This window comes from Poecile atricapillus, chromosome 6, assembly GCF_030490865.1.
Source record: "Poecile atricapillus isolate bPoeAtr1 chromosome 6, bPoeAtr1.hap1, whole genome shotgun sequence".
In the NCBI taxonomy this organism is placed as follows: Eukaryota; Metazoa; Chordata; class Aves; order Passeriformes; family Paridae; genus Poecile; species Poecile atricapillus.
This window is the reverse complement of record NC_081254.1, coordinates 21,853,928-21,876,260: the sequence shown is the minus strand read 5'-3', so window position 1 is coordinate 21,876,260 and position 22,333 is coordinate 21,853,928. Positions and strand designations below refer to the sequence as shown.

Sequence of the window (22,333 nt, the reverse complement as noted above, 5' to 3'; positions counted from 1 at the left end):
AAAATTGCAACCAATTTTTCAGATTTGGAATGCAGACTTGGAGAAATGTTGTCCCAAATTGTCTTTTTTCTTCCCATCCTCTCCCTCTGCTCTTGGTTCATTTTCCATTTTAGAACTTTAAGCAGCCCCATTTTTTCCAGATTTCTCCCTCCCCAACACAGGTTCATGTCTCACTGTTGACTCCTTTCTCCTTATATTTCTATCCCCCTGCCATACCTTGGAGGGGTTGTACACTGTCCCTTTGCAGCACCTGCTACGTGTGGGGGACTGGCAAGTGGGTTCAGTGAGGTATGAAGAGGAGCAGAAGCGCCTTCGCTATGAGGATCTCTGGCATCCCTGTGCCTGGGTTTGTGCCCTGGCTGCTCTAGCAGGCTGTGGGAATCCCTGTTTAGCCACATGTTCTGCCTGCTGCGTGAAAGACTCCATTTTTTCCTAGGGCTGAAGATGGCAGTGCAAACCTGTTCGTATCCTTTCCTCTTAGAAGGCTGTACTTATTTTGTCTATCACAGGATAGCTGCTTTCCCAGCAAACTTTGCTGAAGGCAAAACAATGGAGGCTCCTTTCACTGCATCACTGGGGTTGCAGGAGAGATTACTAGGTCTTTCCAGTCATTCTCCTTCCTGTTGCGCAGGCTTCCCATTGACAACCAGCTCTTCTGAGCCCAGCCAGGAGATGCTATTGCAAAAGAACAGGAGGGAAGTAACTATTGAAGCCAAGAGCATCCTTTTACACATAATACTAAGTTTTATAAAAGCATTTGGTGGTCAGGCATTATTCCCTGACTGCAGTCAATCCTGAGAATGTTTTTAAACATCTTTGCTCTTAGCAGAGCCTTCCTTTTCAAGTTGTACATTAAACATAAGGAATGACATTTGAAGAAATACTTTCATGTGTGGTTTGTCTCTAAGACTAATCTTCCAAGAATAAGCCAATCAAATGCAAATCTATTTCCCAACACCATATAATATGTCATCCTAATATATCTTTCCAGGCAGTATGGTTTCCCCTAACAGCAAAAAATAGAAAGCTGTCCTCATAGAGAGGGTTAGAAATCGTACAACACTGATGAAGTAATACTATTGCAGCATAGTCAAGGAGCCTCCAGATTGTCACTTTCCATGAATTGCTGTTTGCAGCTGGTAACAAAGATAATAATGCACCTCTGAAAAGCATCCCACTTCAGTGGTTTGCCTCCATTTACCTCTGGCACACCAGCAATATCGTTAGAGGGATGCAAGCTGCACCACCACCAGTCCTTTATGAACATGAAGTAACTACATAGCACAAAAAGCAGTCTCAGCTCAGCTTTCATCCCTGCCTAGATTTGAGTGCGGCAAGAAAAAGGTGTCAGATCTTTAAAGAATCCCCACCTCTAAAAAAACCCCAGAAAAATCCAAGTGATTCCTAGCTGAATGCCCTTACTTTCCATCAGTCCTGGAACTGGGAGGTGAACAATATGAAAGGGAAACATATGCTGTGTATGAGCTTTCTTACAGCTGTAGGTGAGAACAGCACTTTTGTTTCAGGTATAAAATACTGTAACTATAAAACTGAGCCTATTCTCAGTCTTCCCTTTTCCCCAACAAGGAAATAATAGTAGAAACACCAACTTCTAAGTACAGAAAAAATTATGAAATCTTCACAAGTATCTGGTCTGTAATACCCTATGGCATTAAAAATGTTTAATAAGAAATGCCATATTTTTATAAGAAGCGTCACCTTGATTTATGTAATGAAAATACATTTAACATCTCGGAATAATAAAACCCAGTTGCTCTACTCAGAATAACTGGTGGATCACTGGGGTTAATTTTCCTGAGAACTACTGAAGTACTGAACAACAGAACAAGAATTCAAACAGCAGTAACGTGCCAAAAGGATGACTTCATTCACTATTTCATATACGCAAAAATGGAGTGACAAATCATCCTCCATCAAGTCAAAACTGCTGCAGAGAATGCAGCAAGGAGTCTGTATTTTTACCTTTGTTCTTACAAGAAGAACAATGGAAGGTTTGCAAAGTGCATTCTAGTCTGTCAAAAGCACTCAGTGTTTGAGTCACCACAATGCCTGTGACCTGGAACGCCTACCACTTTTTTTTTCTGTGTTGATTAAACTTCATTAGAGGTGAAAGAACTGCATGCTGTTGCAGGAGAGGGGAGGAAGCAGCACTAATAGGCCACTTTCCAAGCAGATTTCCCAGAAACAGAGCAATTAATAAAGGGCCCTAGAAATGCTTTTCGTGCACTTCTATTTATTATGTCATGAAGTGCAAACTAAAAGCTTAATGAATCATAAAATGCAGCATTTTTATGATTATTTTTTTTCGTGCCTAATCCAGATCTGTCTAAATAAACAAGGATAATAATGTACAGGCAGAATTTTGATCACCCTCAGCCAAGGTCACATACACAAAACCAACGATTCTGTAAAGAAAGCTCACGGAGTCTGATTTGCTATAGATTTTATCTGGGAGCTCAGTTCACTGGGAGCAAACTGTGTGCATTTTAAGTGAAGTTTCATCTGGATTTAGGATACTCATGACATAGTTCTTCATGTGTAATCTTTTGTGTCTTGTAGGAGCTGAATCCTTAGTAGAGGCACTCTCCCTTGTTAGGGGCACTCTTAAAGCCTCTCTCTCTCCTTGGTAACAAGGTCCTGATTTTCACAAATATATAATAATGTAAATTGTTTGGAAACTGCTGCTGCTCTCCAATTTGGTTAAAATTTACTAGTGGGTTAAAAAGCTGCCACAGCAGGACAGACAGATGCAAGATCACATCCAAATCACATGATTGCATAAGCCTGTTTCCTTAGAAAACCAGAAGAGGAATTCCAAGACCCACAGAAAGGAAATCACAAAGAAAGAAAAGAGCAATTTAAGCAATATATTGGTAATACCTAAAAAGCACTTCCTGCCCACAGCAAACCAGACACATAAAAGAAAATTATTGAGGCAAATATTGTTCACAGATTAAAAACATCATAATAGCACATTAGTTTTTACTCATTTACCACATTAGTTTTATTTTCCTTACAGTAAATACAACTGAACTTTACTGAGCTACTACCAAAGAATGTATGCTTCATCATCCTAGTATCAATGAAGCAATATAGTGCATCAAAGAAATGTTACTTAGTGAATGACATTTCTTACTGAAGAATCAAAAACCCATCAATATAATTAATTTCTTATTTTTTTCCATAGACAAGAAACCTGGTACAAGTCTCTGTTCAGATAAGCAGGAGAATGAGGATTTAATACCTTTAGAGATTTTTTTTTTTTTTTTTTTTATCCTGTAAGCCATACAGTTTTGTTTTACACAGTCCTTTTCACTATATACAAGATCAAAGCAAACTTTCAGAAAACACCTCCTTGGTTCTGCTCTGGAAAATTGTCTCCTTTGTTTCCTTTTCCCTCCCCAAGAGCTATTTTCAGCCTTTCCACCAAGCTGTTAGTCGTAACAAGTTACCAGACCTGGAGGGGTGTTAGCTTTGCAACGAAGCAGAAAAAAGCCATGGATGAGGTTCTCTCCTAATAGCTTTATCATGTGAATGACACAGAAATTGTAGCACCCTGGGCAGACTGATGCAACTTACTTTGAACCGACAATTTGATCATATTTTAGAAGAAATTATTTCTGGCAAATAGCCCAAACGTGCCTCTCTTCCACAAGAGTGGACAAATTTACGTTGTCCTAGAAACATTTGCACAGGTGATAGGAGACAGGGTCTTATGTCACGCATAAGGAAGACACCTTTGCCCTGAGCTGAGATCCGTATTACTAATGATGGGATGACGGCAGCACTCGTAGCCCTCTCCCAGCTTTCCACACACGGCCCATCCTCTCTCTTGTCTGTGCTCGCAGCTGTAGCCCTCGCTCGGCTCCCTCTCCTCCCCTGGCGCAGCGGGGCAGGGCGGGCAGGGCTCCCCCCGCCGGGGAGCGAGGGGGACACGGCCTCTGCATCTGTGCCAGGCTCTGCAGCTTGGAAAGAGCTCCCGGCAGCTTCCACTGAAGTGCTCTTAGGTAAACAAATCAAGGTAAACAAATCCTCAGCTGGGAAACCCATCCGTGACAACTTGAACAAGCTTTTCACTGCAGCTGCTGACATCACTGCAGGAGCATCACTCAGGGGTGCGGCGCTGTTCCAAGGGCTCGGCTCAGGAAGGCAGGGCTAAACTCTAGTACTTAACAAAGGGAAGGTCTTTGTGAATACTTACAGTGGTAGGTAGATTAGATTTGATACTATGAGAAAGGACTATAAACCCAAAGATTTTTTATGAAACCTATCATCACTCAAAGGACCAGATAAACTTGTTTCCTTGCTTCTGAATTAGCTGCAGTCTCAGTACTGATTTTTAATTCTCAAAATTAGTTTCTTGCAATATATGCTGGTTAAATTTAAGACTTTAGTGTTTCTTGTGTTTAATGGACCACTCTCTCACAAGAAATACAGCCACTGTCTAAGAAACATACTTAGAGTCTTGTATTTTCCTGGTGTGGGGTAACAGCAGAGTTTTGTGTAGTGATTATTCAGGTACACATAAATAGCTGGTTGGGAAGTCTGTGTACAGAGACAAGTTAGCAAAGTTCCGAGTTCCAGGAATAGCCTGAGTGCTCGTTTTGGAGGTAGCCTTTCTCACCACAATCATGCTTTGTCTTTTTAGCAGACAAGCTGTACCAGTTGCCACGTGGTTGTTTTTCTGATGGCCTCCTCTCCCAGGGCAACAAAATCCCCAGCAAGCAGCAGTGACTGCTACAATTGCTGAGAGCAGAAATAAATGCACATTCAGGACTGATCTACTGAGAGCCTTTGCTTTCCTTACCCCAGCCCATTATCTGTGTTTTGCATCAGTTACACAGCAGCTCAGAAGTAATTAAACAATTCTGAAACCCGAGCAGCTGAAATTGTTTTGGTCCCTCCCCACCACCAAGGAGCTCAATCCACCTCTGGCAGTTACGCTATAGTGTAAAACTCAAGCTTTTTCATTCAACTTAACATGTGTGTTTTTCAAAATACACACACTCTGGACTTGGAGTAACCCTGAGATAACAAAGAATTAATGCAGACAAGAACTTTAATGCTGTTATACACATAACATTTGTAAAATTCTTATTACTTTTGAATTGTTTTCTCATCTCTAAATGAGAAACATTTAGATAAATGGAAGTTTGCCAGTGGTTTCTACCTCCTGAACTTCTCCATTATGTGTGCTAGATTCAGTACAAGCATCAGCGCATGTTAATATTTCTATTTTTGCACCAAGCATCAGTTTGTAAAATGACAAATATGGTAGCACAAGCTCAATTCAATACAGGCTTATGATCAGAATCACATTTTTGCTGGTGAGATTTAGTTGAGATCTAAATGAATCAAACTTCTTTGTCACGTGTAGTTTTGGGGAATCAGATGTGCACTAATTAGAAATCACCCTTTTTTTCTTGAAATATTAAATGTAACTGCTCAGAACTCATCTTGTTTTCTTGCTAGAAGACAATACACTTGAGAAAGACATGCTGAATTTCTCACCTCCCTATCTTCTCCCTTGTGGCTTTATCACACATACAAATAATAGCCTACCATTATTCTACAATAAAACACTCAGATTTGGTACTTGGGCCTCCTTCAAAATGGCAGGATGCAAATCCACACACCTTCCAAAAGTAATACAAAAGGCTTCTTCCTTTATAATTTATCATTCAAATACTTTCTGTACAGAGGACTTATTTCTAGCTCAAGATCCCACTCTGAAAGTTTTCCCCCCCAGTTTTCTGTTTCCATTCAGCCATAAGAAGGCAGGATTCAAATGCTTTCTTTACCAATTTCTTTTTCATCACTATCCAGCTGCAGAGCTCACAGCATAATCTGCATCAAGTGCTCTTCTTGATTCTGCCTTCAATGAGAGACATTTTAACAAACGTGGAAGAAGGTAAAGTTTATATTGCTTCCTGCAATGGACCTAAGAGGATGTTTGGCCAGAGAGATAATAAAAAGGCAAAGGAAGATTTCTGCATGAGTAGATCTTACACTAAGCATTTTAGATTTGGATCCTCTATTTCATTCTAATGTGATCCATGGCAGGGGTATATCACTAAAAGTGGTCCAGTTTGCAACTGTATTTTTGAGCAGCAGAGCTTAACTTATAGTTGTAATAAATCAATGTTTCAGTCAGTTATTTTTTGTATTTTAAACTAGAGACAGAGCAGATAAGATGTCAATGGTACTTCTTGCTGCTTTTGCCAAAAGCTGAGATTGTTAGGCAGGACTGATGGACTCTTTAAATTTTTTATTTAAGTGTGGTTGGCTCACTTTGGAAAGATCCACCCAGGAAACAAACTAAAATCTAAAAATGGCAAAAAGTAAAGTCCAAATGTAGCCCCAAAAGTAATACATACACAATTGTATACATAAAATTAAAATAAATATGTATATAAACATACACATGTCAAAAGATAGTTAAAACAGCCTTGCACTCCCCTCTGCTCATTTAGCTGTCCTGATCAAAAAATGCTACAAGAGAACAGCTTGCATTTAGCATTATGAACAGCACAACTTTGGGCAGCCTGCATTTGTCTTTACTTTGTCAATTGTTTAAGAAATTGGACATGAAGAAGCTCTTATTTGCATGATTTCCCTCACTATTAAGCAGTACATTATCCTGAATAACAACAGAGGAAAAAGCAGAGTGGATTTTACTGTCCCAACCATCTCCCTCAGATTTGGTTCTCGCTCCTCCCCACCTTTCAGACATCCCCACCCATATCAGAGTTCCTGCTTTTTCTTTTGAAGGAGACCTAAGGAAGGGTCTTTTTTGGCTGATGTTGGGCAGACAAGCATATGATCCATGCAAGTTCTAGAGCAGAAATGCAAGAAAATATTTCTTACCACCAGCAAGACCTGTAATTTCACCATTTTTCAGGAAGACAACAGCATATGTTTTGGACATGTCCTGTATCCAGAGTATGTTCCACTGCCCTCTGCAGGAGTATCAAAATGTGACTCAGCTACAAGGCCAGAACCTCTCAGTAAGCAGACACAGTCACATTGTTGCTTCTTACAAAAATTTGAAGTGTGGCAGTTGTGGCCCTTATTTCAAGGTAATGACAGAAAATGTTACCACTCCAGAGATCTGCAGTCACAGTTGCACTCCAGAGGAGTGTGGCCTTTCGTCAGTTGTAGGAATTCCCATTCATAAAATCATTTATTTGACAGGAATCTCAGATAATTTCCAGCTGGGTAAGGAAATATTCTCTCTGTGGAGAAAGAGTAACTGTAGCACTGGAAAAGTGAGGAGCTGAGATCACACTAATAGTCTGCTACCAAGCTTCTTTCTAAATCCCAGGGAGGCACCTTATTCCATACTAGGACCATTCTCCTTTCTTTTTCATCACTATTGGTCACTCTGGTGAGCTTGGCTTATGGTGACTTCCTGACTAGAAGCTTCTGCTGACTTCAATAGGAGTTGAGCTAATACACAGGTTTCTCAGAATTAATGTCTGAAAATGCACCTCAAAGTTAAAAATATAAGTTTTCAAACTAAGGCAAATGAGGGGAAAAAAAACATAGCAGTGTCTCTATTCGATGAAACTGGAAGGCTCACAGGAGCCTTGAAGGGTACTTCAGTTACGATCAGGCTTGGGTTTGGGGTCTTTAGCTTAAAGGATATCAGTCTCCTTTTCAAGTAATGAAGCTGAGTCCAAGTTCTGTGCAGAATTTTCTCTTAGGATCAAGATTTTAGTTACCTTCTAGAATCTGAAAACAGGGGGGAAAAAATCTAAACTCTCACCTTTTAACTTTTTTGGGAGTTTGAAAGTGCTGAACTTGCTGATAAATATTAAGGAGCTTTTCACTGTCGTCATGATAAGTTGGAAACAAAACTTTTACTGAGACTAAAAGTAGTGGAAGTAAAGCTCTAATTAATTTCAGGAGAGCACAGACAGTCAAGTGTGATAATTCTTCTACAGGTTCAAAAGAGAAGAGACTGAAAAAGGCTTTGACTCATCTGTCATTTATGCTGCCCTAATATACATAGGCTACAGAACTTCTTCTGAGAGCAAACTCAGACTAAAGAAGAATTCTCAAAGCTCATTATACGGTACTTGCAAATGAGTTGAAGTGCTAAGTCTTTGATTTCTGGAGTCGCCAAACACTGGCTCAAATCCCGACCCCCTAGCACACAGTCTCCATAACTAGGACATGCACTGAAGAAATCAAGAGGGAGACTTTTTACCTCCTTAAGAGTTTGGGGCAACAGTAGAGCCAATTCCATCTTTAACAGCTCTCAGACACATCTTCTCTCCACTGCAGTGGCAAACATACTGATGTATCTCAGTGCCCTGGAGTGTTGTCTCTCCAGCCCTGGGGAGGCTCTCGTATCTCCTTCTGGGCTGTGTAGTGTTGGCCTCCCTGTACAACAGATTCAGTGTCTGCATGGCTCTGCTTGGGTGCTCAGAAAGAGTTGGGAAGCTGTACAACATATTGCACCTCTCTGCAAAGATTACCTCACAGACAAAAATAAGGCCATGAAATGTTAAAGAGTCCCCAAACTCTTTTGCATTGCTATCAGCCAAATCCCTGTTACCATTTGTTACAGCACTGTCTGGAAGGGCAGGAGCACTTTGATAGGAATATAATCTCTAACCAGGCTGTGGAGTGGGCCACTATGAGAGCTGTGAATCACAGGATTAGCTTAGAGGCAGCATTATGCACCATGAATTCTAAGGGGCCATGGTGTCGGGTAAGCCACACCATTTCATTCTTATGACTATTTACAGTGGGTGAGGAGGAGAGAGAACAAAGAAACACTTTCTTACAAGTGCTTTTCCAAAGTGGTGTCATCTGAACACAGAGGATTAAGTCTTCTACTGCCATAGACTGACATAAATCAATTGCCTTTAACTACTGTAGCTGTATTAGATCTGGCCCAGAGCTTCTTCAAGTCATCAGAAAATACATTATTAGTTAGTTACTTTTGGCATCTCTAGGACTCCATTTCACTCCCAGGAGGCAAAAACTGATACAGAGTTACATGACTGAAAATATCCTCCATGTGGTTAACTTCTTTATGATCACTGAAAACTCAAGGAATGAACTCTCTATTTCTGTTCACTTTGTCAGATTGAGCTGCTGTGCAATTCAAAAACTGAGTCAAATTTTATAATCATGCAATTAAAAATCATGAGGGAAACCTTCTGCAGTCTCAACAGAAAACAGTCTAAGGTAATGGTTTGGGTGTTTTTCTTATTATATTCCTTGACTACACAATTCTGCTGCTTGGGTTTGACTATTCTTTTTTCCCTAAGTAGACCCATACTCTGTGAGCTGCTTACAGAGTGCTGGTAACATCATCAAGGCCATGTCTGATCACTATGCCAGGAGCACACTAGATGGAAAAGGATTTACAAATGTCAAAACACTCCAGAGAAACAGGCAGCTTACAGCCCAAGGGAGCAGAAATCATCCTTTTAGTTAATCTCTGCAGAGGGTTTTGTAGACTCTGCATAGGATATCCATCACCAGGGGTTTCCAAGAGGAAAGGAAGAGAGGGGGAAAGTGTGACCAGTCACAAACTTATCATCAGTAGGACTTAAAAATACAGGCTCTCCCACTTTGTGGAGGACAAATGGCCGAGATGCCCTGTGATCCTTTCTATCTCAGTGTTGGGTTTGTTTGTTTTGAGTTGATTTTGTTGGGTTTTTTTTAACTGTTAAGACCTAATTTATTCCTTTAATCCATAGCAGAGAAGCGGCAGGCTCCTCAAAGGTAAATTACGATTCCTTAAGTGGTGGTTTTCTGGGTTACATGAAAGACAAACTAGTCTCAGGAATTATACATAGACACTGGTTTGATTTCCAAAGCTCTTAGTACAGAGGATGTAAGTTATCTAATTGGTCTTTTGTACAACAAACCATTCCTTTCTTCTAATGAGAATAATGTGTCTAAATTATTGTTGTGTTACTAGGTCAGGCCGCAAATTAAGTAAAACCTGATGCAGTCAGTTGGCAATCATAACATTGTATTTCCATTTAATATAAGCATGTTAATGGTTAAGTTTGGGGAACACATTTTGCATGTTTCTTCACAATTTCTGCTTCATCTTTCACAGTCAGAGCAATGAAATAAAGTGTATATTGAGCAAAGCAGCAAGTGTCCAGGAGTGTCTTCTTAGGGGACGCTGTTACAAACTTGTCTCCAACATACCTTTCTTCTATAGCTCCCTAGAGGGAAAATTGAGGTGATATTATTAGGCTGATCTTTATGATACTGGTCATCTGTTTTTCTTGCCTGGAAATAAATGTATTCCACCAGATACCCCTGTGGTCACAAAGAGAAGTGGATAACATGTCACTGAACTTGGACAATAGTTCCTACATCTTTTTCTGAAGTAGTTCATGATAGTAGTGGGTGGCCAGGTTTTCTTCTCTTAAATACCCAGTTGAATAAAAACCACCTTCCCCTTGTCCTTACAGCTAATAATTTCAGATAGACTACTATTTTTTTGAGGTCATAAATTCTTAATAATCTAAAAAGACACTTTTTTTCTGTTGCCTACAGCAGAGAATACATCTTGTGCCACCCTCAGGCTTGGACTTCCCTTGTATCACTCAGGGACAAAACAACTTCAATTCCTTTTCCTATTGCTAATTAGAAAGGAAAATAGATTGGTTAGCAATCATATATATCACAACTAGTGAATAAGAGGGTCCCAGGGACTATTATTTCATAAACTCAGGGAGCAGTGAATTTAAGGGCCAGTCTAGCAAGGAATAAAATTTTTACTAGGGGTTTAGAAATCTAAGCCATGGGTTTTACAGCTTCACGCTCAGAGTCCTCAGTTTTTAAAGACCTCATGCAGTTTGGCAGGGTCCAAAGTGCTTGGCCAAATTTGCATTTCAGGAGCTTTCCACCTAAATAAGCCACGGAGAGGGGGAACAAGACCGAAGGAAGAAGCAATGTTTTGGGTTTGGTGCATCAGGAAGATTGTGGGAGCAGGACAGACTCCCAGACACTGCTGATCACAGCTTAGAATGCACCTGGGAAGGCTGTGAGCAGGGAGCAGGTGACCTAAGGACAGCTGATGATGTAGTTACCAGGACAGAGAAGTTATTTACATTGACTCTATCCATGCTGCTTTGCAACTGTTCCATGTGGCACTTTAACATTCACCCTCCTCTTAACATCAATGCTAAGACACTGCTGAGTGGCCTTTCATATAATATTGAGTGTATTTAGAAATTTAAACAAACAGGACACCTGCATGCAAAGCTCTTCCTGTTGGGCTTTGTAGAATGGAAAGTATGTTCAAAACCTTCCTCTTTCTGCTTTAGCAATTTTTTTTAATAAGTGCTGAAATATTCTGATGTAAGGTTATAATTCATATTATTCTTGACTAAAATTCTGTCCCAGCCCAAGTTGTGATTTTAACCTTCCTCATGAATGGGCAAAGCTAAAAATTGAGTATTTGAATGAAATGGATTAAATCAGATATTCCACATCTACAATCCAACACTGAAAGAAGTCTGTAGTTTTTTATATAATCTTGTCTCACAGTAATCAGCAGAATACAAGAAATACTATTGAATCACTCAGTTTACAGATTCTGCAGCCACACCAGTAAACCTATATTACTTTACTGTTAAATAAAAGTTAGTGCTAATTAAAGGAAACAACCTTTTCATCACTAAGAGCTACATATGCATGAACTCTTACACATCTTTGTTGTATAAAAGCAGTGCAAGAAGGCTCCTTTAGCAAGCACAAAGCAAGTGAACTGGCACTGCTTTAAGGGTTGCACAGATGTGACGGCTCGGAGCTGTGCCCCTCCATAAAACACCAAACACTGCCATGCCACAGCTGCATTGGGGTCAAGTGAAACTGTTGCAGGTAAGAAGATCTTTTATTTTCCTGAGAAGACAAATCCAAGCCAATTTAATTTAATGTCAACCCAATGTTTTTCTTAGCTGCTTATCGAAAAGCCCCTCCTAATTCAGAGCTTGCAGCTCTGATTGCAAGCCACACCTCAGCTTGTTTCTAGAAGCACAGCTTTGAAGAGGTTTGTGTTGATGCTCAACAGAAATGCTTCATAGACTCTATCACAGGAGAAACTGCATCAATTAGAGGAAAAAAACATACATCCATGAACAATTTACAGATGTAAATTTCAAATATCTTTCTAGTGATTCTAGCTGCAGAATGTATTTTAGCCCCCTGAGTCTTCAGAAGACTGGGTATTCCTCTATTGCCAATGATATTTGTAGGTGGTTCAATAGCAACTAAATACTATAACTATATTATAATTCTTAAATAAAAAACAACACTTAAAATGGATAAACCAACTTTTCTATTTCTACCTCTTACAAAGTACTTTCATTTGTGCATCTAGTGTGTGGCTGTGGAAGAGTGAAAGAAATTTGGGCTTGAAAAAAAAAAATTATGGCAAAGCTCAGATCTAAAAGAAAACTTGAGTGACCATGACTGAAGTTTCCTATTTAAATCTTCCCCCTGCTACTATAGAAATTCACTCTTGGCTATATCAGCTGGTGCTTGGGAGAGCAAACCTGTTATTTTGAGGTGGCAGCATTTCTGATAGCTTCTGAAATTAGCAGGACTTGAATACACTCCCCTTCCCTCTGCAGCCTTTGTCTTTGGGGGATGAGAAGGAGGAAGTAGACATCATTTGTGCTACTGTAAATTGATTTAAAAAGTTAACTGAAGTATTGCCTCCTCTCACTATTTTTGCCTCAGGTTTAAACATGATGTTAGAAAATAGAAGACATAACACAAGCTATATTCTGTATTAGATGTTACCAACAGATCCACTATCACAAACAAATCACTCTTGGCATCATCTTTCCCAAATACCTTATGATTACAGATTTAATATTTGTTTTCTAACCAGATGCTGAAATGTTTATTTAATAGTCACTCTGTTGGTGACCATTCCTGGCATTAAGCTTAGATGCAAGGACAGTCACACAAAAACAGGAACAATGTGGACCTGAATTTTTGCAACAGGAAGTTTTAGAAATGAAATGAGCTGTCACAGAAGTTCGTAATGCATCTTCCCTCTTCCTTCATTTTCACAGGGTGTCAAGCACAAGCCTGCAATGCTGTGATGAACTTGAGAATGATTTTACATCCATGATATTTTTAGGAAATTGCAGCTGGGTATTAAATGAATTGCCTGCTCCAGACAATGCTGGTTGCTTTATTTAAGGACAGGGGCTGCTATGAGCTTCACTTCCAGTTCTCTGCCTTGCTGTCCCCTATAACTTGCTTATGAATTTGAGTCTACCTAACTATTCTGAGGTATTCAATAAGAAGTTTACATACCTGTCACAACAGATGCAGTCAGAAGAGTTTTGGAATGAAAAAGCAGAATGAAGCATGAAAGTGCCGCTGGAGGACACTAAGATTTGTTTGTAAAGACAGCACTGGGGAAGCAGAAACTGTTTTTTCTAGCACATAGCTACAGATGCCGTGTGTGAAGTGTTACCTTACATGGAACTGGAAGAGAAACTCTGCATCTGTACTGTCACATGGGCCATGACCCTGCAAACCACACGAGCAGCCACACTGCCAGAGCAGATGGGGCCAGGCAAAGCTACTGATCCTCCATGACCAGCTAGTACTGCTACACTTCATCATGCCACGTTGGAGTGCCTGGCACAAATCCGTAGTATTCTTCTGGCATTCTTCACAATTCAACCATCTCAGGTAGAAGGCAGAGTGACTCTGAGTAACTAGAGTTCAGGGTGTGTAATAATAACACAATCCTGTCGCTTGCTTGAAGGGCTGTGTTGCCTGCAGGTAGCTGCATTATCACTGTTTTGATTGCAGTGACTGTCCTTTGTGCACTGGAAGTCAATCACTCCCCTTACTGAAGGACAAGCCCTTTCCTCTCATGTTTTTTCAATGGCCAAACAACTACATAAGCACAATAAGCAAAAGAGACCGTCAGCCAAAATACATTAGAACAAGTTAACATCTATAATTTTATGCTTCACTTCTTGACTAACTGAAAAGACTGACTTCTAAAAGAACGCACAGATCACTATGATAATGTGTAGTTACTTATTCACATTACTTTTGTACCTGCAAGTTTCAGCCAAGAATTCATGTTGCAGTGCCCAAGGCCTTGTGTGAGGGACTTACCCAGGTGCCAGCTCAGTGCTTTTCCTCAGTGAAGGAGGCCTGGTTATAATGTGCAGCAGGCTCAGGTGAGAGTGAATTCAACAGCCTGAGACCGTGTGGGTGCAGATGCACTAATGGACAGCCACAGCAGATGATTGCGAGATCACACAGGAAAAAGGAGTTTACAGGGAGCAAAAGGCAGAGTCCAGGCAGTCATCACAGCAGTGAAATGAGGTTTAATTACTTTGGCAAAGCTTGCATTTTAGATTGTTTTAGTTTTCACTTGTCTCCATAATGCATATAAAATGGTATGAGGTAGTTGTATGGTGCAGTCATAGCAGGAGAAGATATAAAAAATATTTAATGTTCTTGACTATGTCAAACCTAATTTTTAGTTGTCCATTTTCTTTTCATTTTCCACTGTGATCATTTTCATTCATGCTTGCTCATCTCCATAAGTTTGTCCAGTATGCCAAGTGGAACATCTGATTATCACTCATTTTTCTGCTCATTTATGCAGGGTTTATTCAGTGTGATGGATGGGGTAAAACCAACAAAAAAATTAGTTTTAGTTTATGGAAGGAATACATCCAGCTGGGAACATCTTACTTTCCTAAGAATGGACCACTTTGGAATATACCACCTCAGCAGACAGCCAAGTATGTATCAGTAGAATAAACTACCTTCCTCACTGTTTGTTATCTGTTCTTGCTGGAATCTTGTATCAACACTTAAAGAATGAATGCCAAACATCACATGTAAATAGCATTAAATGCTCTACATTTCTTATCTCTTTAGAAGTATATTTAATTGATAGAAGTACTTCCAATTATTCACGTTTTTTATTTTATGTTTATTGCAATACTTTTCCTTGGCAGGAAAACAACTGTTATGTGCACATAAAAAAAAGCTATTAGAAGTAATTTGGCCCCATGAGTGCTTCTCTAGGTATTTGTGTGGCCCCTGGCTACATGGATGTGCTCTTATGCAATAGGATTTAGTAATCTGCAAACAGATTTAACAAGTGCCAACCAAGAGCTCCCTAAGCAAACCTCCACACATAACAAATCAAATATACAATTCAAAAATAGAAACTCAGCATAAGGTTAGAGTTTTACAGAAACATTATTCCACTGTTTTGTTACATAAATCCCTGAAGAGTGGAAAAACAGAGGAAACTGAGTGGTAAACATGCATAAAAATTCTATCATGAAATAATTCAGTGACTCAGGAACTTATCTGAGACACCACATTCACAACCTTACCATGTCCTATTGAGGCAAGAGTTTAGCAGCTGTCCAGGAGAAACCTCCTAATCATCATCTATTTGCCACTCTGCTTTTGCCTTCTCGTAGTAACAAGAATTTAAGGAAGAACAAGTCTCCATGAGAAGATGAGTCTGTTTTAGAGAATCAGTGTTTTTGTTTGGAAAGATAATATATCAAAAAAACCCAAACCATTTATCAGTTCTACTTCCAGAGACACTAAAGGACTTTTGAGCCAGGGTGTGCAGAGGGAAGTTCTACTTCTCAAGGGACCCTCTACCTCCCTGCAGGTGGAGATCCCTGCTTTGCAGAAAGCCCCTGAGGTTGACTAAGGAGCTTTTGGGATCCAGCTTAGAAGTGATGGCAGGAGCAAGCCAAAGGGAAACTTTTTCAGAAGATCTCAACGACAAAACAGCATGAAATCAAGACAACTAATAAGAATCCATCTTAGTGGATATTTAAGATCTGAGGGACTGAAGAACAGAAAAAGCAAATCCTTTATTTACAGACTCAGGCTACTTGATATTATGTGATTTGAATTTAGGTTTGAGAGGCAGGGGTGGAGAGAAGGGACCGTTAAGATTGTATTGTAGCAGAGCAAGGATCAAAGGTGGCTGCTATATGAAATTTGCTCTAGGCAGAAGAGAAAATGGAAATCAATCAAACAAACTGCCACTTGTGCAGCAGCAGAACCTAAATTATGAGCAATAGAGGTCCAAGGGGAAAAACAACCTTAAGTTGGGAGAACTTGGAATTATGGAAAATTAGAAAACTGGAGTCTTATCATCAGGATTTTAAAATGAGAGCAAAAGAAAATGAGAAATAATTTTAAATAGAAGAGAAATTACAGCACCGTGTCTGTTGTATTTAAGAACTAAACAAGAAAAGCATGGAGAAGGAAAAGCCAAGGAGTAACACTTACATGCTTACATTCACGATGAAGTTATCTTAAAGAAAAAAGATCATCAAAACCTGATAAGAGTGCCCTGCAGATCATATTCTGTTGATTTCCTAAACCCTTACATGACCTCTCAACTCTGCTTTAGATTAAAGGTTGTCCTTGAGCTCCTGACTGCATTGAATAGGGTTTTGATCACTTCACATCATTACCATAAAAATTACTTTCAGCTTGACCTGAAAACAAAGAAGACTAGCTTTTACTGCGTTAGGAAATACTGGAGTTGGTCTTGCAGTGATTCAGACATTGACAGGGAGAAATGTTATTCCATCTTGCTCAGGGGACAGCTTGGGACAAGAATATTAAAGTTTTTATGATCACTCTGATGAGTGCTGCAATTGTAATACCACAGCTTATTCACATGATAGTACCAAGAGAGTTTTAGTACAAAATCACCAATTGCAACTGGAGTCAAAGCAGAGACTCCATAATCCACACAGTAGCGGCCACTTGAAGCCTGGTGTTGGCTGCTGCAATTAACCTCCACTGAACTGAAGGAGTCAGGCTGCCGTGTCAGTGCAGCCTTCTGCACAAGCACAAGCTGGAGCTAAAGCAATGCTATTTGTCCACATGGATATTTACTATTAAGCTGAGAAAACATAACCTGGAATCATGGGAAGACTGAAGGCCTCCAGAGTGACTGAAGCAATGCCACAGGAAGGATTGCACTTAAAGTGCTTGGAGCACTAAGCAGGTGTGCATCACACTTGTTCAGATTTATGATAGAAAATACATCTGCTTTTGATATGTTCATTGTGTAGCAAGTATAAAAGCACAGATATGGTTTATTATGGAATGATACTGATGCAAGACAAATAATGTCAAAATATTTTCTCCTAGAGAAAATTGCCACAATGTTTCCCACACTGCAGATCCTTGGATCTGAGCTCTGAAACCCGTCTCTTGAAAATGAGAACAATTCCCAGGAAGGTCTGTCCCAAAAGACTTATCAGCATGGCAAGTTTTATCCCAAAGAATTTCTTAAAGTTTTCTTACGATAAATTTTACAGATACCTTATAAATGCCATTTCCCCACTAATTCTTCGTGGGCCAGTTTGCACAAGTTCAACACGTACTGTGTCTCTACCACCTGCAGAGAGTACCTCAATGTCATTCCCATTTCTCCTACCACATCTGATCTATGCCAGATTATCAAAACCCCTGTAATACCATGAGACAAAAAAAAAAAAAAAAAAAGAAATAACAAGATAAATTCTTGTAATTAAAGAAATATGGAAAGGCTAAATCTGTGATGAAGACTCTGAAGTATTTCCATAGCCAGTTTTCACTGCTTCAAATGACCCATCCTTATGAAGATGGAGCAGTAGGTCTTACAAACATGTTGAGGCAAACCTAAAAGCATTCTTCCATCACGAGTAGCAATCTCCTTCCTGATAGCTACTCTGCCTCCTCTCTTCTTCCCTCTGTCTCCCCTTCCCTTCCATTTTTAGACATCTGCTCACCATAGTTTTCACAGGCAAGTTTGGAACTTCTTTTTCTTTTAGCACACTCGAGCCTCATTTAAAAAGAGTGCACATGGGTGAGTGCATTCTTTCAGGAATCATTGCCACATAGCAAACCACATTGTTCATCCTGAGATAGTGCTTGGAGGTGTGCCTTGTACAGCTAATGCTCTTGACCCAGATCCTCTCCATGTCCATTCAAGAAGATCAAGGCAACCTTGAGAAATCTCATTTAGCTTTCAGAGCTGGATCAACTGTTATATCCTTTTTAAAATTAAATTTCTAAAAGGACTGAAGTAGACTGCTTAATGCCCTAGTAACCAAAGCACAGTGATCCATGGAAATCTCTTCAGCACTGCTCTGACTAGAGGTTCCTATACCCAGCTTATCAGCTGAGCACCTTCCAGCCAGCATTAGAAAACACAGCCAAGGTCTGTCACATGCTGTTTGTTCTAATCTCTGCTCCTCACTCTTCCCCTGCACACCCACTTTCCCTCAGGCTTGTGCAGAGTCCCTTGCTTTGGTTGCTTTTTTTCCCCTGAGAACATAAATATTACTATATGTTTGTGCTGTAGGTTGGAGGATGTGTGACTTGTTCCTGGGATTTTTTTGTTGAAAGCTACAGCAATGTCTAGCTGGCAGGAGGAAGTTTCACTGTCTTGAAGACCACCCCAGGAAAGATTCATCTCCCTTCCAGGCTCACATGTGAAAGTGCTTTTACTGACCTGCAGGTCTGGCTGACAGCTCACCAGTACACCACTGCAGAGCAGTGGGCAATAGATTGAGAGTGATGGAGCTTTTTGACAGAGTATAAGTCCCTGTCCAGTGCTTCTTTTGCTAAAGGTGCTACAGGCACAGCTGCTCTTCACAGGTCTCAGGAAGTCCCTCTGTGCCAGCTCTGCTGGTGCCCCAGTGCTGTGAGAGTGCAGGAGCACTGTCAGGTGAGCTTCACAGCAGCAGCAGCAGCACCCACAGGGGCCGTGCTCAGGGCAGCCAGAGTGCTGCTTGCACCCTCCTCACAGCTCCACTGCTGCTGCAGCCCTGGGCAGTGGTCATGCTGCACCAGACTGAGTGCAGACAGCAGTCAGCAATTGCCAAGTGCGCGTGGAGGAGTTTGCTGTGCGCGCTTCCGTGAAACAAATACACCCCTTGAGAGCAAGAGAAGGGCATCTGTATCTGTTCCCAACACAAGACATGAGCCCCAGCCAATTTCCCAAACACTCAGAGGAGGAGTTACTAGGATTCTGCATGTTAAAATGAGGTTCTGCAGAACCTTATAGAAGCATCAGTGTGTAAAATGTGGGCATGGCACAAGGAACCACTCCTACCCTCCAAAAGCTGGTGTTGGAGAGGTCTTCTTTTCTCTGTAGTGCATTGAGGCATTTTCTTCACAACAGAATGCCCATTGTTGTACCAGATGACAAGGCTGAACAACTTCCCACCCCCAGAAGCTGCTCACCAAGCTCTGTTACAGCTTGGTGCTGCTCTGGGAAAACCTGAGGCATTTTCTCTAGCACACCATTTAGCAGAAGTTTCTCTCCCTGTTTCACTGCAGGACCTTCCTGCTCATGCTTTTCTCTACCAAAACGTTCTGCAGAGTCTAGCAGGGGCAGGACTTCAGTTTTTCTGCCTTGAGAAAGCAACACCAGCATACTTTGCCTCCCTCCACCCCCTCCTCCATGTTGGGACCCAAGGAGTTACAGCACAGTAGCTAAAATCTATTTTGCTCCTCAACAACATCCCTTCAGCACATTTTTCTTGCATCCAGCAGTGAAGTTTTCACTTGTAAAGTGTTTCCAAGTTAAACTGATCTAGTTCCTCCCTCCCAAAGCCATCCATGATACTTTTCTGCTTTACACAGGAGCCCCACAGGGCACCAACTCAACTCTGCTCTTCTAAGATACCCTTTAAGCATCTTCCCACAGATGATTGAATCTGAACTCCAGATGTCTGCAGGCACAACCTGCAGCAGCAGGTAATTAAAGTACAAGCAACACTGGGTGAGTTTGGGTATGGACCTGCAGAATCCCCTGGCTTAAACCCAGAGCTCAGTAGGCCCTGTCAAGGATGAAAGCAGAGTTTTATGCCCTTGGTGGTCAAAGCTGAGGATAGATTCAGACTGTTTAAAAAGTAAAAAATAGTTTCTGGTAGGGAAATGAGAGGAGGAATACCACCCCTGTTGCCATGAAGTGAGAACATCTCATAGGCACAGTCAATATGGGAGTACTTTCATGAGACACAACCCAGAAAGAGTCCCATAACACCTCAGCTAAACCCTTCTCAGAAGGGAATCACCAATACCAGTACCAGCCTCCAAGGGGTACAACCAGCTGCACCAATAGATGCTCTCTTCCCTAGAGAAGAGTTTACGTAAGAAGTAAAAACAAAACATATCCTCTTCCATCTCTTCCTCTGCTCCTGGCTATAACATCTCACATGGAGCACAAGAGCCTCTTCAAAGTTTCTTCACCTGCAAGTCCAGGAATGTAGGTCATGCTTCAATGAAGTCTCATGAGGATCTCAGATCCACAGCTGAGCTCCTGCCAAGGAAGCTACCAAAAATGCTATGCAAGGTGCAAGTTTGTGTGCAGCCACATCTTCCCATTTCTGTCACACCCTCACCCTCTGGCAAGACTCTGAATTTCCTTGTTTGCTTGTTCTTCCCTGAAAAATGGCCAAGGGCCAGACTTAGCAGCAGAGAATGATTTCTTTCCAAGGCACATGTTTAGCATGAGCCCTAGAGCATTAAAGGGAGACCCTCTTCCTCATATTTATTTCAGGAGCTAATACCTGAAAAATCCAAGGCCATATTTAATCTATTTTTCCTCTAACAAAACAACTCTAAAGCCATCTACTTGTTAGCAGTGCTGGCAAGCTGAGGCACTTTCTTAAAGGGTAGGTGGAAGATCATGGGGGCCTTTACTGCTCCAATAAAAGGACTTTTATTACAATTTGCCCTTTCCTTTTTGTTCTCCATTCAGCATACATGGCAATGTCATCTCATGTATTCATAATTAATTTCTGGAAAAGAGGTATTTTATAGCTTTGACACAGACACATTGCATTGCCATGAGGAAAACAGATGCATGGGATAAAACAAAAACAGCTTCCAGCGCTGGTCTTCTACAGTCACTGATTTTAGTTGGAACTCACTTCCACAGAGCTTCCTTCAGAGACACCAGCAAGAGGAGAACTCCACCCTGGAAGTGCACATGCTCTTCCTCCACAATATTGGCACTGAAATGCAGGTCGACAACTCCCACATCTGAAACTTGCCAGGAGAGCTGGCATGTGGGCAGAGGAGATGTAGCTGATGGGAGAAGAAAGTATATTAAAATATTTTGTTTGCTGAGAAGGAGGAATGAGGGAAAGGCACTCAGGTCTTGCTTCATGAGACCCCCTGCTCCCAGAGTGAAACTTGCTGCTTACACAACTGTGTCATCCTGCTCTGGTTCAGACTCTCAGCCTCCTTTGCAACACATCAGACTGGAATAAGCAACTCTATAAACAAGGATATTCTCAGATGATCACACTGGGTTAGACATTAAATGTCTGTATATGTCAAAGTCATATACAGAAGAGACAATCAAAGACAGAAAAAGAGGAGGAGGGAAAGATTCCTGCAGAAGGAGATGACATTGGTCTACTAAAGGCCCCATCCCAATTCTCTTTAGAGAGAAGTGCATCCCTCACTACATTGTTTACATGAGTACATGCAGTATTCCAGCTCATCTTTTGCCTTTTAGAACCCATGTTAGCAGCTAATACATACATACAAGACATTAAGCTGATGCCAGACAAAGGCAGCGTGTTTTAGGGCTGGATTCAGCCATATCACACCTGCCAGGGTGCCCACAGAGCCACACTCCTCACATGCCAGCATCAAAGGGGTGAGTCTAGACTTCCCTGCCCTAGGGAATGTGCAACCTTGCCAAGGCCATGCCGGGACTGTTTAATCCTATTAAGGCATAAGCTGGAAGTACACGATACTCATTAAAAGAAAATAGCTTGCTTTGTTCCTGAGATCTAAACCCCACAGCAGCAGACACTGGGATAACCCACCACTACTGACCCCTGCAGACAGGGCCTGCCATTCCCAGCTCCACTGTCAGGAGAAATCTCACAGCCCTGCTCTCTGCTCCCATATGAAAACATAGATTTAGAATCCCTACTCAGGACAAATGCCAAAGTTAGAGTACATAGATTTCCAAAGGGGATTTGTAAATATGAGGGTCCAGCTAATCCTTTGGGTGCTGCTTTACAGGCACACAGGGTCCATACAGAACCACAGCCAGTTGTCACTGTCCTCACATTGCCCTTCTCACTGGCAAAGCACCAGGTGGACAAAATATTAGCTGGTTGTATAAGTCAACAAGTAAGTCTTTAAGGGATAGTAATTAGTTAGCAAAAGTTTTTTAAAAAAAAATCTAGGTAGATGGGCTGTGCAAACTCATCCAGACTTCTCAATGCATGGAAGGGACAGGAATTCAACAGCACATGGGGCTTGTCTG

General features: G+C 41.0%; 1 long non-coding RNA gene across 1 annotated transcript in view; it reads right to left on the bottom strand.

Annotated features, from left to right (window-relative positions):
• Window positions 1-360: 360 nt before the first annotated feature.
• Window positions 361-22,333, bottom strand: part of LOC131580241 (uncharacterized) — a 31,515-nt gene continuing 9,542 nt past the window's right edge. Inside the window, exon 3 of the long non-coding RNA XR_009277836.1 lies at window positions 361-675. This is a non-coding gene — a long non-coding RNA (uncharacterized LOC131580241). The remainder of the gene's footprint in view (window positions 676-22,333) is intronic.